This window comes from Canis aureus, chromosome 33 (assembly GCF_053574225.1).
Source record: "Canis aureus isolate CA01 chromosome 33, VMU_Caureus_v.1.0, whole genome shotgun sequence".
NCBI classification, from domain to species: domain Eukaryota; kingdom Metazoa; phylum Chordata; class Mammalia; order Carnivora; family Canidae; genus Canis; species Canis aureus.
This window is the reverse complement of record NC_135643.1, coordinates 10444644-10462828: the sequence shown is the minus strand read 5'-3', so window position 1 is coordinate 10462828 and position 18185 is coordinate 10444644. Positions and strand designations below refer to the sequence as shown.

At 36.9% G+C, this 18185-nt stretch overlaps 1 protein-coding gene across 9 annotated transcripts in view; it reads right to left on the bottom strand.

Moving 5' to 3' along the window:
* PTPN13 (protein tyrosine phosphatase non-receptor type 13) overlaps nt 1–18185 on the bottom strand; it is a 202668-nt gene that overhangs the window by 147208 nt on the left and 37275 nt on the right. The window lies entirely within an intron of this gene.

The window sequence follows — 18185 nt, the reverse complement described above, 5'->3', positions numbered from 1 at the left end:
TTTGTTACCAACTCACCATTTGCCCTTGGGAAAGTCATTTCACCTCTAAACCTCAGTTTTCCATCTGTGACATAGGAATAATAATAATAATAATAATAATAATGCCATTTTGTGGTATCTATAAAGGGCTAAAAGGTTATTCCTATACACATGCTTTGTAATTAACTCTATAGAAGTTGAATTAATAAAAAATGAGAAGGGTGCCTTTGTGGTGACATTTTTACAGGGTCAATTTTTCCAATAGCATTCAATTAAGTCGGTGATATAATGATAAATTTTAAGGTTTTCTATGGGGTACAATTATCTGATTTTCATTGTAAAAGAGGGAAATGAAGCTACTCAATATTATCATAAATAAAGTTTCCTACACTGGCATTCCATGAAAAGAAATTGGTAGGCAGAAGCAGATGGTTTGGAAAAGAAACTAGAGGGAGTAGAAAATGCTAAATCCTTGTTTTCTATAATTATATCCTTCATTAAATTTTAAAATTAACCTATTTTAAAAAAAGCTGTTTTAGACAAAACAGCTTTGTTCACTCAACTAACAGGAAAACTAATATATTTTTTAAATTTACATTTATGGTACTTTAACCCAGACTGAAAAAAAGCAACTCCAGCTACAAATGAGGACAGCCTTGTCCTATTACTTTCCTTTTCAAATGTTTACTAATAATAAAAACAAACAAGTAAACAAACCCACAAATGTTTACTAATAGCATTTTATGCTTAGAATCTACCTTGAGGGGTGTGCACTTAAATGCACAACGTGGTAGTTAAAAGGGAAGATATAAGATATTGCTTAGAAAAAGCCAAAGGCATTTTACTTAGCTTGTACAGAAGTGATTATTTATTTCAGACACTCTCCCAGCCCAAAAAAAAAAAAAACTGTGTCTTATGCACTTTTAAATGATAGTACATTTTTAAAAAAAAATGATTAGCTTTCTTCATTGCTAAAGACATCTGAGTTAATATCTTCTACATAAAACACTGTCTGAAATTGGAAGTTTCAACAGACGTGTCAAGGTACCATTAGCAATCAAATGCCAACAGGATTTGTTTTTGTTTTTTTTTGCTTGTGATTATACCTCATGTATTGTAAAGAAAATGATCTGTATTACACAACGTTTTAAATCTTAAAATACAGGTTTTTACTTATTTTTAAAGAAATAGGTTTTTGGGGATCCCTGGGTGGCTCAGCAGTTTTAGTGCCTGCCTTCGGCCCAGGGCATGATCCTGGAGTCTTGGGATGGAGTCCCACATGGGGCTCCCTGCATGGAGCCTGCTTCTCCCTCTGCCTGTGTCTCTGTCTCTCTCTCTGTGTCTCTCATGAATAAGTAAAATCTTAAAAAAAAAAAAATAGGTTTTTATAATTATTTCCTATAAGAAAATGAAAAAGTAAAAGTAACTTGTAGACATAGAATTTTTTCAGTAGTTTGACTTTTCTATCTATAAAGATTACAAATTATACTTCTGTTGCTTAACTCAATCAGGCTTAAGTATATTTTATTAATTCTCTGTTAATTTTTATTAAAAATTTTTTTCTATTCAGTGTAGTAAGATCTCTCTATGCATCTCTGGTTGGAACTTGTTAGAACTCCAAAGCATAGAGGGAACATTGTTGTTTCAAGCAATATTATCTAGCTAACAGAACATGATATTTATAATTTTGTTTGTGAGAAAAGAGGCTTAAGATTTTAAAAAACTGTCTTACCCCTCTCATCACTCAATCTCAAAACTTAATGTAATGTTAAAGCAGCTTTCTAAAAATCAAACAATGATGCCATGCCTTGTATTGTCTACTATGACCATGTTTGGCAACTGCTTACCATCATCATGCTTCTTTTCTATTACTTTTATTCATCTTTACTATAGCTTTCCAGATCATTAGTTCTGAAAGGAAAGAGAAGACAAGGGAATGAAAGAAACAGAAGTAGAAGGATGAAAAAAAAGTGGAGAAAAAAAAAAAGCCTGAAGTTAACCAATAGATGAGGGAAACAGTTTGTCACAAAAATTCTTTTTTTTAAAAAAGCTATCTATCTGACAGGGAGAGAGAGAGCACAAGCAAGGGGAGTGGCGGGCAGACAGTGAAGGAGAATATATGGGGCTCAATCCCAGGACCCTGGGCTACCTAAAGCAAATGCTCAATTGACTGAGCCACTCAGGTGACCCTGTCATGAAAATTCTTAAAAGTGTATTACTTCAGTTACGCACAGTTATAGATAACCTGGTGTACAGATGTATGACTGGGAATTATTTTACTATCAAAGAGATTCTGCTTTATAATAAACATAATTGTATTCTTCACTTTTGTTTCCTTCAATGTGGTTGGCTACATAAATAAGTTTAAGGGAAGACTTTCAAACAAGAAAAATTAATTACATTACATAACCAGAATCATTATTGTGTTTTTAGTGAACACAAGAATTAACTGTCATGACCTTAAAACTATGCCCAGTCAAAGCCACAAAAGCATTCTAACAGATGTCATTTTAATCCGGAGGGATTTGTGGCACTCACAAATAGGAAGCATAGAAAAGTGATTCCAAAAAGATTGAAATAGTAAACAGATTAACTGAATCCCATCAAGTCATGTAACAACCTGCCTGGGGGGCAGACTAATGAATTAAGTATGTTTAAGTTGATTCTAAGGAATAGGGCTCCAAGATCACCCTATTTTAAGAACAAAACAACTATAGAATAGAGTTCTGTGTGTGCTATTAGTTTGGGGCAAAGATCCACTCATGACCCTGGCTAAGGACTTCTTTGATCATTAAGAAACTCTAAGTTGAAAAAAAATAAAAAATAAAAATAAAAAAAAGAAACTCTAAGTTGAGAAAACAACATCCAAAATTATACATACCTTTTAACCTAAAAGGATTCACAATGAAGTTTATAAAGAGAAGCCAACTCATATATTAGTATTTTTTAAATTTAAAGAATTTGTGGGGTGTCTGGGTGGCTCAGTTGGTTAAGCATCCTGACTCTTGCTTTTGCCTAGGTCATGATCTCAGGGTCATGGGATTGAGCTTTGTGTCAGGCATCCTATTGGGGGGGGGGGGGTCTGCTGCTTGAGATTCTGTCTCTGCCCCTCCCTCTGCTCATATACACTCTCTTTAAAATAAATAAATAAATCTTTAAAAAGTAAAAAATAAAATGAACGAATTTGTATGTATTTGGTATGTTGTTTCTAATGTTTAAGAGAAATAGTTCAGGTAGAGTGCCAGATACGCTTTGTGATGCCAATTTAAAAAAATGTAATTAAGAAAATGAGTTCAGACTTGTATTTTAGGAGCTCCTGGGTGGCTTCATCAGATCATGACTCAGGTCATGATCTCAGGGTCCTGGGACTGAGCCCCTGCTCAGTAGGAAGTCTGCTTCTCCCTCTGCCCCTCCACCTGCAAGTTTTCTCTCTCTCTTTCTCATATAAATACATAAAATAAAAAGATTTGTATTTTAAACTAAAAATGCCACTGGAACATCTCAGAGAAATTAAATCTTAACATACTTTTAAGTTTTCATTCATCGGATTTTTTTTTTTAAGATTTTATTTATTTATTCATGACAGACATAGAGAGAGAGAGAGGCAGAGACACAGGCAGAGGGAGAAGCAGGCTCCATGCAGGGAGCCTGACGTGGGGATCCCAGGTCTCCAGGATCACACCCCGGGCTCGATCCCAGGTCTCCAGGATCACACCCTGGGCTGAAGGCGGCGCTAAACCACTGGGCCGGCGGGGCTGCCCCAGATTTATTTAAGTACTCAGGAGGTTTTTTGCTCAGATAACTGAAATACTTTTTTCTAAAGATTATTTATCTTAAAGAGAGAGAAAGAGAAAGCACAAGTGGGAGGGGCGAAGAAAGAGGAGAGAGAGAATCTCAAGCCGACTTCACAATGATGTGGGGCTTGATCCTACAATCCCAAGATAACCACCTGAGCCAAATGTTTAACTGACTGTTTATTTCAGGCACCCCTGAAACACTTCTAAAACCTGACTTTTAATTGTATGAGTGCGGTTTAAAACATTTAAGAAAATTTAACTAATAAAGTTTGAAAATGTGCTTATATACCCCAAGAACTCCTTAAAAGTAACTACTAAAATCTTCTGCAAGTATAATAAAATAATTAAATTGACCTTAGACGTTTAAGAACTAGGACTTTGAATTTTTAATTTAATAAAAAATTTAAAATAATATTCAATAAGCTTTTCTTCATACAGTAATACTTCAAAGGCCATTTTTTTAAAAGATTTATTTATTTATTTTAGAAGAGAGAGAGTGTGTGCACACATGAGTGGGAGAGGTGGAGGGAGAAGGAAGGAGAATCTCAAGCAGACTCTGCAATGAGCATGGATCTGATGCATGGCCACTTGGGGCTTGATCTCACGACTCTGATCTCACTACCCTGAGATCATGACCTGAGCCAAAATCAAGAGTCAGATGCTCAATGGACTATACCACACAGGTGCCCCCAGAAACTTTTTTTAAAGTTAGAAAATCAGTTAACCCAGAAAATCACCCTGGGTTATACAAAGCTTTCTTAGATACAATATCATATGGAAAAGGGAACCTTCTTACATGGTTGATGGGAACAAACTCCACAGCCACTCTGGAAAGCCACTCTGGAAAACATACCTCTGGTATGGAGATGCCTCAAAAAGTTAAAAACACAGCTGCTCTACAATCCAGCAATTATACTACTAGGTATTTATCCAAAGAATACAAACATAGTGATTTGAAGGGGCACATGCACCCTTGTGTTTATAGCAGCAATGTCCAAAACAGCCAAAATACTGAAAGAGCCCAGATGTCTATCGACAGATGAATGGATAAAGATGTGGCATATATACATGCAATGGAATATTACTCAGCCATCAAAAAGAATGAAATTTTGCCATTTGCAACAACGTAGATGGAATTAGAGGGTATTATGCTAATCAAAATAAGTCAGTCAGAGTAAGACAAATACATATGATTTCACTCATATGTGGAATTTAAGAAATCAAACACATGAACATATGGGAAGGGAAGGAAAAATAAAATAAGATGAAAACAGAGAGGGAGGCAAATCATAAGAGAGTCTTAATTCTAGGAAACAAACTGACAGTTGCTGGAGGGGAGGTGGGTGGGGAGATGGGGTAATTGGGGGGCATTAAGGAGGGCACTTGATGGGATGAGCACTGGGTGCTATATGCAACTGATGAATCACTAAATTCTATCCCTGAAACTAAAAAAAAAAAAAAAAAAAGATACAATATTCAAATGTGTGATTCGTAAAAGAAAAAATGATAAATTGAAATTTAACAAAATCAAAACCTCTGCCCTTTGAAAAGAACTTTTAAAAGAATTCTTAAAAGCCACAACTTAAAGGAAAGTATTTGCAGATCACATAACTGATAAAAAATTTACATCCAGGATATATATAAAGAATTATCAAAAGTCAAAAATGGGAAAATAACCCATTTTTTTTAAATGGGCAGGAGATTTGAATAGACACTCAGCAAAGAAAGTATATGATGGCAAATAAACATGAAAAGATGCTCAGCATCATTAATCGTTAGGAAAATGAAAATTAAAACAACAATACAGGGCAGCCCGGGTGGCTTAGAGGTTTAGCGCCACCTTCAGCCCAGGGTGTGATCCTGGAGACCCGGGATCGAGTCCCATGTTGGGCTCCCTGCATGGAGCCTGCTTCTCCTTCTGCCTGTATCTCTGCCTGCCTCTCTCTCTCTCCCTCTCTCTCTCTCTCTCATGAATAAATAAAAATCTTACAAATAAATAAATAAATAAATAAATAAATAAATAAATAAATAAATAAATAAATAAAACAAGACACTGTTGCATAGCTATCAGGATGGCTAAAATGAAAAAGACTGTACAAACCGAGTATTGACAAGGATGTAGAGAAACTGGAACATTTATATGTTGCTAGTGGGAATGTAAAATGGTTCCCTTTGGAAAAAAATTTTTTTTTAATTTTTATTTATTTATGATAGTCACACAGAGACAGAGAGACAGAGAGAGAGAGAGAGAGGCAGAGACACAGGTAGAGGGAGAAGCAGGCTCCCTGCACCGGGAGCCGGATGTGGGATTCGATCCCAGGTCTCCAGGATCGCGCCCTGGGCCAAAGGCAGGCGCCAAACTGCTGCGCCACCCAGGGATCCCGAAAAATTTTCATTAAAAGTTTTTTTTTTAATTAAGTATAAGCTTACTACATGGTCTAGTCATTCCACTCCAAGGTATTTACTCAACAGAAATTGAATCACACAGCTATAAGAAGACTTATATGCAATGTTCATTGCAGCTTTGTTTGCAACAGCCAAAAACTGGAAACAAGCAAACGTCTACCAACAGGTGAATGGATAAACAGATTTTAGCTATTTCCACAATGGATTATTAATCAGCAATAAAAATGAATGAACCTTTATTGAAACATGCAACATCATGAATCTCAAAATAATGTGCTGAGTAAAGGAAACTAGACAAAAATGTACATGATTTATGATTACATATGTAAAAAATTATAGAAAATGTAAGCTTATTTATAGTTAGAGAAAGCAATTCAGTTGTGGGAGGATGGCTTGCCCTGTGGAGAAGTATGTGGGAGTGATTATAAAGAGACATGAGAAAATGTTTGGGGATGATGGATCTGTTCATTACCTTGTGATTATGGTTTCATAGATGCATACATATTTCATAGTTTATCAAATTGTATAAATATGTATCATTTATTACATATATGTCAATTAAGTCTCAATAACATTGTTTAAAAGAGAAAAAACTAACTAAACCTGACAAAAGTGAGAGAGCATTGCTTATATTTGTCCCATGAAGCTGTCTGAATAATTTTTACTTTCAGAAGAAACTAAGCCCCAACTTCAGGTAACACAGATTAAAAAAAAAAAAGACTTGTTTTCTACATGTTAACTTCTCCCATTAAAAAAAAGTCTATAAGACTACAAAAAACAAAATCTATGAAGAAAGTCTAAGATCTTCCCTCTTCAAACAGCCAAAGCATATCTAAAATGCCATGTAATTTAGATGTTAGTAAAATTAGAATTTATACATTGATAACACTATCTTTTTAAAAACCCATTATTCAAGATAACCATCCTTTGTTTTCTCTCAACTTCTAATTTTGTAAGCAGTTAAACCCAAAATAATCACAATAATCAGAAGACATGTTAAGTAATGTGAATTATTCTACCTTTTAACTATTGATCCAAAATGGTCAACACCAAGACAGATATATTCAAAGTAGAAACAATAAAAGCACTTTGAGTCTAGAGGACTCAAAGCTAATCTCTCTAAATAAATAAATACATTACAATTTCTTTCTATTAGGGTGTTGGTACAGATAGATCAGATAGTGGGGAAAAAGCATTATTATCTGATATAGTTAGGAAAGATTAAGAAGAATTGGGATTTTTAAGAGAAAAAGATAAAATTCAGTGAAGTTTGAACTTCATGTTGCCTTAAGATAGAAAACAGCATGTGCTAAACATTTTTATTGAAGTTGGAGCAATGCTTAATACTTGTCAACTTTTCCATTATACTTTTCCAGTGAGAAAAGAGAAACTAAAACACAAGTCTAAATTGCATTTTTGGGCCTCTGGCTCATGTCAACCACTTATCTAAATAGAAATCATATATGCCTTCAAAGACAGCTTCAAAAAACAAGAAGAAAAATACTGAAATTCTTAACTCTCTCTGTATCATTTAAACTTTGGAGAAAAGTAAAACGGAAGGGAAAATCCCTAATTTCACATGTTACATTTCTTCTCACCAACTGGGAAGTACCAACAGAAAGTAATGTAATGGTAGAATTTCAGTTTTGAGTATTGTCTTTCTACCCCTCCTACCCACCAACTGACTTTTGCTAAGATCCTTGCCTTAGAGTACTTACTGTTCTTCCTCAAGAAATGTAGACTTAAAGTGTATCGGAGTGAACAGCCACTAAAGGAAACAAATACGCATAAAGCATAAAAGACTAAGAAAAAAATATTTGTCCATTATACCATAATAAACAAATTAGTGTGGTAGGCACAACTTTAAAATTGCCCTCAACATTCCTTTCATGTTGTATACTGCCTATGTTGGGGCACACACCAAAGACCAAGGGGTGGCCTCTAGGAGTGGACAGTGTACTCCAGCCAACAACCAGCAATAAAATGGTCCTGCAATCACTAGAAATTGGAATTTTAACAACCAGGGAGCTTGGCATAGGATTCTGAGCCTCAAATGATACTGCAGTTCCAAATGACAACTTGATTTCAGTCTGGTTAGATCCTGAAAAGGGGAACCAGCTACTCCATACCCAGACTCTGACCAACAAGAAATGAAAAATCATAAATTTGTGTTGCTTTGAGATGCTAAATTTTAGGCTGATAATTTGTTACATAGCAACAGAAAAGTAATATGGACCTGGGTACCTGAACATGGGATGCTGCATTAGCAATAAAAATGTGAAAGTGGCTTTGGAATTGGATATTGAGTAGAAGATATAAGAATTTTGAGAAGCATGATAGAGAAAGTCTAACTTGCCTAGAATAGATTTTTAATAGACATGTGGATCTTAATCTGGATGCTGCTGGTAAGGACTCAGAAGGAAATGGGGAACAATTTGCAGGCAGACCTTGGAGATATTGTAGGTACAGTTTCAGACCACCACAATAAAATGAGTATTGCAATAAAGCAAGTCAGATGAAATTTTTGGTTTTCCAGGACAGATAAGTTATGTTTATATTAAATCTATTAAAACGTAAGAGCATTATGTCTAAAAACAATGTATACACCTTAACTTAAAAACTTTATTGCTAAAAAATGCTAACTGGTATCCGAGCTTTCAGTGAGCTGTCATCATTTTGCTAGTGGAAGGTCCTGCCTTGATGTTGATGGCTGCTGACTGATCAAGGTAGTGGTTGCTAAAGGCTGGGTGGCTGTGGCAATTTCTTAAAATAAGATAACAGTAAAAATACCACATTGATGGACTTTCATAAATGATTCCTTTGTACATGCAATGATAGCATTGCACCCATAGCAGAACTTCTTTAAAAACTGGAGTCGGGATGCCATGGTGGCTCAGCAGTTGAGTGTGAGCTTCAGCTCAGGGTGTGATCCTTAGAGTCCTGGGATCAAGTCCCATATCAGGCTCCCTGCATGGAGCTTGCTTCTCTCTCTGCCTGGGTCTCTACCTCTCTCTCTCTCTCTCTCTCTCTCTCTCTCTCTCTCATGAATGAATAATGAATAAAATCTTTAAAAATAAAAAATAAATAAAAAATAAAAACCGAAGTTAAGGGATGCCTGGGTGGCTTAGTCAGTTGAGTGTCTGCCTTCTGCTCAGGTCATGGTCCCAGGGTCCTGGGATCAGGCGAAGTCGGGCTCCCTGCTTAGTGAGGAGTCTGCTTCTTCCTCTGCCTCTCCCCCACACCCTAGCTTGTACTCTCTCTCGTTCACTCTCTCTCTCAAATAAATAAATAAAATCTTAAACACACACACACACACACACACACAAAAACAGAGTCAAGCTGGGGCACCTGGGTAGCTTAGTTGGTTAGACATCCGAATCTTGATTTCTGCTCGGTCATGTGTGGGATGGAGCCCTGTGTTGGGCTATGAGTTTAGCAGGGAGTCTGCCTGATCCCAGATCCCAGCAGGGAGTCTGCCTGAAATTCTTTCTCTCCTCACTCTGCCCATCCCCCTCTCATGCGACCACACTCTTTTTCTCAAATAAATAAATAATCTTTAAAAATAAATAAAATACTGAGGTCAATTCTCTCATACCTTGCTCTATCAACTAAATTGATGTAATATTCTAAATCCTTTACTGTCATTTTGACAACCTTCACAGCATCTTCACAAGGAGATTTCATCTCAAGAAATCACTATCTTTGCTCATCCATAACAAGCAATTCCTCATCTGTTAAAGTTTTATCATGAGATTGTAGCAATTCAGTCACATCTTTAAGCACCACTTCTGATTCTAGTTCTCCTGCTATTTGCACCACATCTGCAATTACTTCACCACTTGCACTCCTCAAAGTCATCCGTTAGGTTGGAATCAACTTCTTCCAAAAGTCCTATTAACGTTGATATAGTTCCCTCTTCCTCATGAATCACGTTTTTAATGACATCTAGGAAGGTGAATACTTTCCAGAAGGCTTTCAATATATTTTTCAGAGATCCATCAGAGGAATCAGTATCTATGGCAGCTATAATAAGCCTGACAAAATTATTTCTTAAATAATAAGACTTAAAAGTCAAAATACTCCTTGATTTACGGGCTGCAGAATGGATGTTGTGTCAGCAGGCATGAAAACAACATTCATCTTGTACATCTCCGTCAGGGCTTTTGGGTGACCAGGTGCATTGAAAATGAGCAGTGATGTTTTGAAAGGTATCTTCTTTTTCTGAGCATGTAGGTCTCAACAGTGGGCTTAAATATCCAGTAAACCATATTATACACAGATTTGTTGTCATCTAGATTTTGTTGTTCCATTGAAAATATAGGCAGGTTAGATTTCACATCATTTTTAAGGACCCTATGATTTTCCAAATGGTCAATGAGCATTGGTTTCAACTTAAAGTCACCAGCTGCATTATCCCTAACAAGAGAGTCAGCCTATTCTTTGAAGCCAGGCATTAACTTTTCCTCTCTAGCTACCATTTCATCTACATTGAAAATCTGTTTCCCAATGCCTTCATTAACCATCTTAGTTAGTTAGATATTCTGGATAACTTGCTGCAGCTTCTACATCAGCACATGCTGCTTCACTTTTACTTTTATGTTATAGAGATGGCTTCTTTCCTTAAATCTCATGAAATAACTTCTGCTAGCTTCCAACTTTTCTTCTGCAGGCTCATCACTCTCAGCCTTCAGAGAACTGAGGAGAATTGGAGCCATGCTCTGGGTTAGGCTTTGGCTTAAGGGAATGTGGTGTGGCTGGTTTGATCTTTTATCCAGGCCACTAAAACTTTCTCTGTAAGAGCAATAAGGCTGTTTCACTTTCTTATCATTCCTGTGTTCATTAGAGTAGCATTTTTAATTTCCTTTAAGAACTTTTCCTTTGCATTTACAACTCGGTGACTGGCACAAGAGACCTAGCTTTTGGCTTATCTTGGCTTTTTCCTTACTAAGCTCAATCATTTCTAGCTTTTGATTTAATGTGAGAGACATAGAACTCTTCCTTTCACTTAAACACTCAAAGATCATTGTAGGGTTATTAATTAGCCTAACTTTAGTATTTTGTGTCTCAGAGAATAGGGAAGTCTGAGGAAAGAGGGAGAGAGATGGGGGAACAGTCAGTTAGTGGAATAGTCAGAGTACAAGCAACGTTTATCGATTATATTCACCATCTTATATTGGCACAATTTGTGACATCCCCAAACAACTACAACAGTAACATCAAAGATTACTGATCGCAGAGCACTATAACAAAATAATTTAAAAATTTGAGGGATCCCTGGGTGGCGCAGCGGTTTGGCGCCTGCCTTTGGCCCAGGGCGCGATCCTGGAGACCCAGGATCGAATCCCACGTCGGGCTCCCTGTGCATGGAGCCTGCTTCTCCCTCTGCCTATGTCTCTGCCTCTCTCTCTCTCTCTCTCTCTCTCTCTCTGTGTGACTATCATAAAAAAAAAAAAAAAAAATTTAAAAAAAAATTTTGAAATCTACAAGAGCAAATGCTGTTGGAAAAATGGCACTGACAGACCGGCTCAAGGCAGGGTTGCCACAAACCTTTAATCTGTAAAAAAAAAAAAAAAAAAAAAAGAAAAAAAAAAAGAAAATACAATATCTAAAGACTGCAATAAAATGGGGGTGTGCCTGTATTGGAAATTGGAATAAGAGGGATCCTTGTTATGTAGTAGCAGAAAGCTTGGCAACACTGTGTCATGCAGTAACATGGAAAACAGAATTTATCAGTGATATAACTGGATATATAGCTAAGGACATTTCCAAGTGATGTGTTGAAAGTGCTGTCTGGTTCAACTTGTTCTTTATAGTAGAATCCAAGGAGGGAGAAATAAATTGAGGAAATAGCTATTAAAGAGAAAGGAACCAGGCCTAGATGATTCCTAAAATGCCCAGCCTCTCCAGGCATCAAAAGAATGCTAAAAATAAAAAAAAAAATCACTGACAAAAACACAATACAGAAAAAAGATGACCTTTAAAAAAAAAAAAAGATTTTATTTATTTGAGAGAGAGAAAGAGAACGAGTGTGAGGAGGAAGTGGGGGGAGGAGAGGGATAAGCTGACTCCACACTGAGAATGAAGCCCCATGCAGGGGCTCTATCTTACAACTCTGAGATCATGACCTGAGCCAAAATCAAGAGTTGGAGGTTTAACTGACTGAGCCACCCAGGCACCCCAAAAGAGGACCTTCTCATAAAATTTCAGAAAGGTCAAAGGCTAAGGATTTAGTCACACATAAGACCCTTTCAATATTTTAAGGGCCTCCAGTAAACTTTAGAGTTGTACCTTAGTCATCTCAGCAGGAGGAAAAAACAGAAAAAGGATGATTTCATTTCTTGAAAAACCTGCCAGTGTAGCTTTTGTCTAATGTAGTGAATTCCTCTGAAATCCACTCCAAGCCCAGAGTTTGAGAAAATTGTTTCAGCATAAACACTATTAGTTTGAACAACAACAAAAAAAAAAAAAAAAAAAAAAAAAAAACAACCCAGAAGGAATATAAAATGGAAAGAGGCTGTTAGACTCCTCCCAAATGCCACTGGCAGAAAGAAGTCTGATAAAACTAACTGCAAACATATGCTTCCTTCCTAGAAAAGGAAGAATGTTTCAGAAGGTGGAACCAAGGCTAGAGGGTAGAATTGAGAGCCATGAAGTTCTGTTCCTAGGCTTTGAAGCCTAACCAAAACCCAGCTGGAGTCTGTCAACATGGATTTCAGAACTGTTATGGCCCAGTGACTCCTTTTTTAACTTTCCATTCTGTCCTTGCCTGTTTTGAACCATAATCTCTACAATATTATCCCACACCTGGACCACCATTTTATGTTGGGACACTCTTTAATTTGACAGGTTCACAGATGACACACAAGAGCCTCACTTACATCTAATTTAGATGATTTAAATAAGATTTTGGACTTTGAGCTGATGCTTTAATAGGAAAAGAACCCTGGGAACCATGGGAACAGGTGGATTTTGCTTCTGTGTATGTAAGGGGTGGGGTGGCATGAATACTTGGGGCCCAGAAGGTAGACTGTGGTAGGCAGAATTCTGAGGTGGCACCCAGGATTCTTGCCCCTCTGGTATACCAGAACTGTATAATCCCCTCTCCTTGAGTGTGGGCCAGACCTATCAGTATCAAAGGATAACCAGTTGATTAGGTTATGCTGAAGAAGACTCTATTGGAGTAGATTTCAAAGGGATTCAAAGACAGGGAGATTTCTCCTGCTGGCTCTGATGAAGCAAACAACCAAGTTCTGAACTGCCTGTGGAGGGGACCGAGTGTCAAGGACCTGAGAGTAATAAGACATGTAAGAAGATACGAACTTTAGACTATAGCTATAAAGGAACTGAATCCTGCCAACCACCAGTGACCTTGGAAGAAGACCCCAAGCCTCAGATAAGGCTAGCCCTGGCAAACACCTTGATTTCAGTCTGATGTGATCCTGAGCAAAGGACCCAGTTAACTTGTACCTGGACTCCTGACCCACAGGAACTGTAGAATTATAAATTATGCTGTCTGAAGCTACTAATCTTGTGGTAATTTGTTATACAGCAATAGAAAACTAATACTTCCACGTATAGATTTTGAAAAAAATTTAACACAGTAAGCTCTCTTCCTACACTTCTAAGGTTCTCTGGTTAATATTTTCGGGCCATTAAAAAGGATCTATAAAAAAGGAAATATTCTGAATAAATTCATCACTGTCTTTTTCAAACTTGAAGACCTCAAGCTTCTTACAAACCCATCACTTCATGTTTTAATTGACAAAGCAATTTGCACTGAGGTGCCTTTTATAATATTGTTTGGGATGTAATGTTAGATGGTCCAGAAAGGTTGACCAAAGCTCATGCTACTCCAAAGTGAAGTACTAACAGAAGTAAGACAGTGACAGTCTATTAAAGAGATACCTGCTACTTTGCTGATTTTCCACCATTTAGCATTCTTATAATCAAGCAGTATATCCATTTATGATCTAACTGATAAAAAGCTGGCTATTAGAGATGTTAGAAGGCAGAAGGGAACAAAAGCTACCTATTCAGCAAATATTAGAATATTAAATGTGAAAGTGATGTCTAACTTTTCTTGTCCCTTCTTGGAAAAATACTAAATCTAAAAGGTTTGGGTAGGGCAGCCCAGGTGGCTCAGTGGTTTAGCACAGCCTTCAGCTTAGGGCCTGATCCTGGAGACCCAGGATTGAGTCCCACATTGGGCTCCCTGCATGGGGCCTGCTTCTCCCTCTGCTTGTGTCTCTGCGCCTCAATCTCTCTCTCTCTGAACTAATGAATTTAATTTCAAACCATGAGGTTTGGCTTCCTCTCTTATTCTTTGGCAATCCAACTAACTCTTTAAGAATGATTTTCTCAAGGTATAGTTTGTATATCTACTATTTTAATTAATTACATGGTTCTCTTGTAACTGTCATAAATAAGAATGACTAAATATGCAAAACAATGGAAACCTTTTTATATAAGATAAAGGAATTCTGGCTTATAGACAAATGACAAAATCACTTTGGGTAAATTATTCAAATTTACTGTTAATATATTACAGATCAGAACTGGAATCATGTGCTCCACTACAATTCATTTGTCAAAAGTCTGACTTTAATTTCTGATTGCACCACACCATCTTTTCTAACTCTAATCAATGCTGCTCAGTGTGACATATAATCTCCATCCATTCTCATAAAGCTAGTGTTCTCTATATCCAGTTTTTATTGGAGAATGCACCTGCTACCAAGACTTCACCAATCGTATTAGGTCAGATTATTCCTAAATCTAGCTCCAGCCTTGAGATAGCCTTGTTCTAAATACTAGATTATCAATTTTAACTATGTGTTGCCCCATTTTTCCCCTGGATATACACTGTCCTCTGGCGTCAAATTCAATAAACCTAAAGCCTAAAACAATCTTTTTCTCCAAATTAGCCACTCTAACTATTCCAAACAGATTAATAGGATCACTTTTCCTCCAGCTGCCAGGTTTAATGTCCCACTTCTTTTTTTTTTTTTTTTTAAATAAATTTTTATTTATTTATGATAGTCACACAGAGAGAGAGAGAGAGAGGCAGAGACACAGGCAGAGGGAGAAGCAGGCTCCATGCCGGGAGCCCGACGTGGGATTCGATCCCGGGTCTGCAGGATCACGCCCTGGGCCAAAGGCAGGCACCAAACCGCTGCGCCACCCAGGGATCCCAATGTCCCACTTCTTTATCTTCATTTTTTCTCCCTTTCCCCTTCATCTTGTCACCAAAACTGTTGCTTATTCACTCTAAATTTGTCCCACATTAATTTTTCTTTCAAGTCTCATTTTTCCTACTATTCATTCTTTCCCCTTATTTTGTATGTATACATATGTTTGAATTTTTAAAAAAAATAGTGATTATTCTGTAAATATGCTTCTATGATTTGTTTCTTCACTCTAAAATATTTTGTGAGAGTCTTCCATGTTCATGTGTGTTACTTATTCACTTTTTACTACTGATTAGGATCCCATTGTTGGGATTTGGATCATTTCTAGTTTTTTGCTAACAAAAATAATGTTGCTATGAACATTTTGTATGCATAATAATTGAGTAGATTTTGGGTCATACAGTGTCATCTCTGACACTTTGATGAGCCAAGTTTCTTTTCAAAGTGATTTTACCACCTTATACTCTAACAAGTAGCATAAATGTCAGTACTAGGTATTGACAGGGTTTGTATCAAACTCACAGGTATGAAATAGTATCATGTTATAATTTTAATTTACATTTTTATAATTATTAATTGGGTTGAACATTAAGCTTCTAGTTACTACATAATTTGCTAGGGTAGCCATAACAATACCACCAACAGGGTATATCTTCAACACTAGAAACTTATTTTCTCACAGTTCTGGAGGTCAGAAGTCCAAAATCAAAGTGCTGGCAGAATTAGTTTCTTCTGAGGCCTCTCTCCTTGGCTTGTAGATGGGTGTCCGTCCTCTCCCTATGTTTTCAAATGATCTTTTGTCTGTCTCCTAATTGTCTCTTCTCATAAGGACACCAGTCACATTGATTGAAGGGCCACCTTGAACCCAGTTTTAACTGAATTACATTTTAAAGATCTTATCTCCAAAGCCAGTGACATCCTAAGGTACCACTAGCTCTGTAATTTTTGGCAAATTAGTATCTCTAGGTTCAGTTCTCTTCTCAAAACAAATTATTTACCGTTCCTATCTCATAGAAAGTTAGCAAAAATGAAATAAGATGCATATGGAGTTCTTGGTTCAGGGCCTGATATAGAATATCAAATCAATAATTGTTATTCATCATCATCGTTCTCAAGTAACATAGAGAAGTCATACAATATAAGAGCATGTGGATTTAGTTATCCGGATGTCATAGGTAACTTTATTAAAAGAAGTTTTAGCCATGTAGGAGAGAAGGCAAATTGATGTGGAGCAGAAAGGAAAAAGAATCTTAAGGGTTGACTTCTTTCTAGAAGTTTGGTTGGTAATCAAAGGAATAGAGTTAGGATGACAAATTTCAAAGTGAGGGTTGATCTTTTAATTTTAAATATTTAAGAGACTAAGCTTGGGTGGCTTAGTCAGTTAAGCCTCTACCTTTGGCTTATGTCATGATGCCAGGGTCCTGGGATCCAGCCCCTCACTGGGCTCCCTGCTCAGCAGGGAGTCCGCTTTTCCCTCATCCTCTGCCCCTCCCCCCCACTCACATGCTCATTCTTTCTCAAATAAAAAAATAAAATCTTAATAAACAAGTAAACATTTAAGGGACTTCATGTTTCTATGCTGAGGGAAAGAGCCAGTAAAGAGGTTGAAGGTACAGGAGGAGGTGGGCAACCAATAGGGAAGGTTATGAAGGTGGAGTGATTACCCTTCACATGCTTCATCAGGTCCACTAAAGTCAAGATACAGAAGCACATGTGCAGTTGGTAATAAGCTAGGTGGAGGACTCTTGCCTAAAAGTCTTATGAGCTGAGTGAAGCAGTCCTTGTGATCTGTTTCAAAATACTTATTACATATGTCTATTTGCTTGCATACTGCAAAGACTGACTTTCTTTCAGTGTGTATTCGGGAATCTGCAGTTCTGCAGCTAATTCTCATACACAGTAATGTTAAAGAATCACTGCACTAATCGGGATAAAACCAGCACGCAATTCTAATAATGCCTATGATCATTTTGATATTAATTCTAAAAGGGGAGCAATGTCAGATGTTCTTTATTACTCAGAGATCAGCCTGTTGAGTACTTCCTTACCATGCTTATCCTTGATATCTAGCAACTGGAGGCTCTTGAACTAATTCATAAATAAAAGAGCTATTTTAAATGGTACTCTTTCAATGTAGAAAACTAGAAAACTAACCAAAGCACAGGGACTGCTGGAGTTGCAGTATATAGCTATAGAATCATATATCAACTTATAATGAGAATACTGGCCCTGGATATTCTCTTGCTTGGCTGCCCCCTAGAACCAGAGTCAGACCTTCAGCTTTTCCTGGGTGCACTTAGCAGCCAATGAATAAGAACAGAGAAGCCAAAAGTTTGCTTGGTGGATATGATAAAAGAACATGAGTTGAGACTTGTAAGGAGTTACTGAAGGGGTGGACCACGGAGTCTAGGCTAGATGAAAAAGATAATAAAGGTAGAAGAGAGTCAAATAGATTAGGAAAAAATGGAATGAGCTATCAACAAGATTATTTAACCATTCATTTATTTAAATATTTATTAAAACTTTATTGTGTGCTAGGCATTGGTAGGTGCTGTGTTTTTAGTCATTCAACCAACAAATATTTATTGAGTACTCACTATAAGCCAAATACTCTTTTAGACACTAAGGATACAATAGTGAGCAAACCAGACGAAAACATTGGGGTCCAAGGAGTTTACATTTATTACAAAAGAGAGATAATAAATAAGGAAATAAAAGATCATATGGTGATTAACGCTATAGAGGAAAATAACTCCAGAAGGAGGGCTAGTGAATAGCAGGGAGGTTAAAAAGTATACATTTAAAATAAAATATT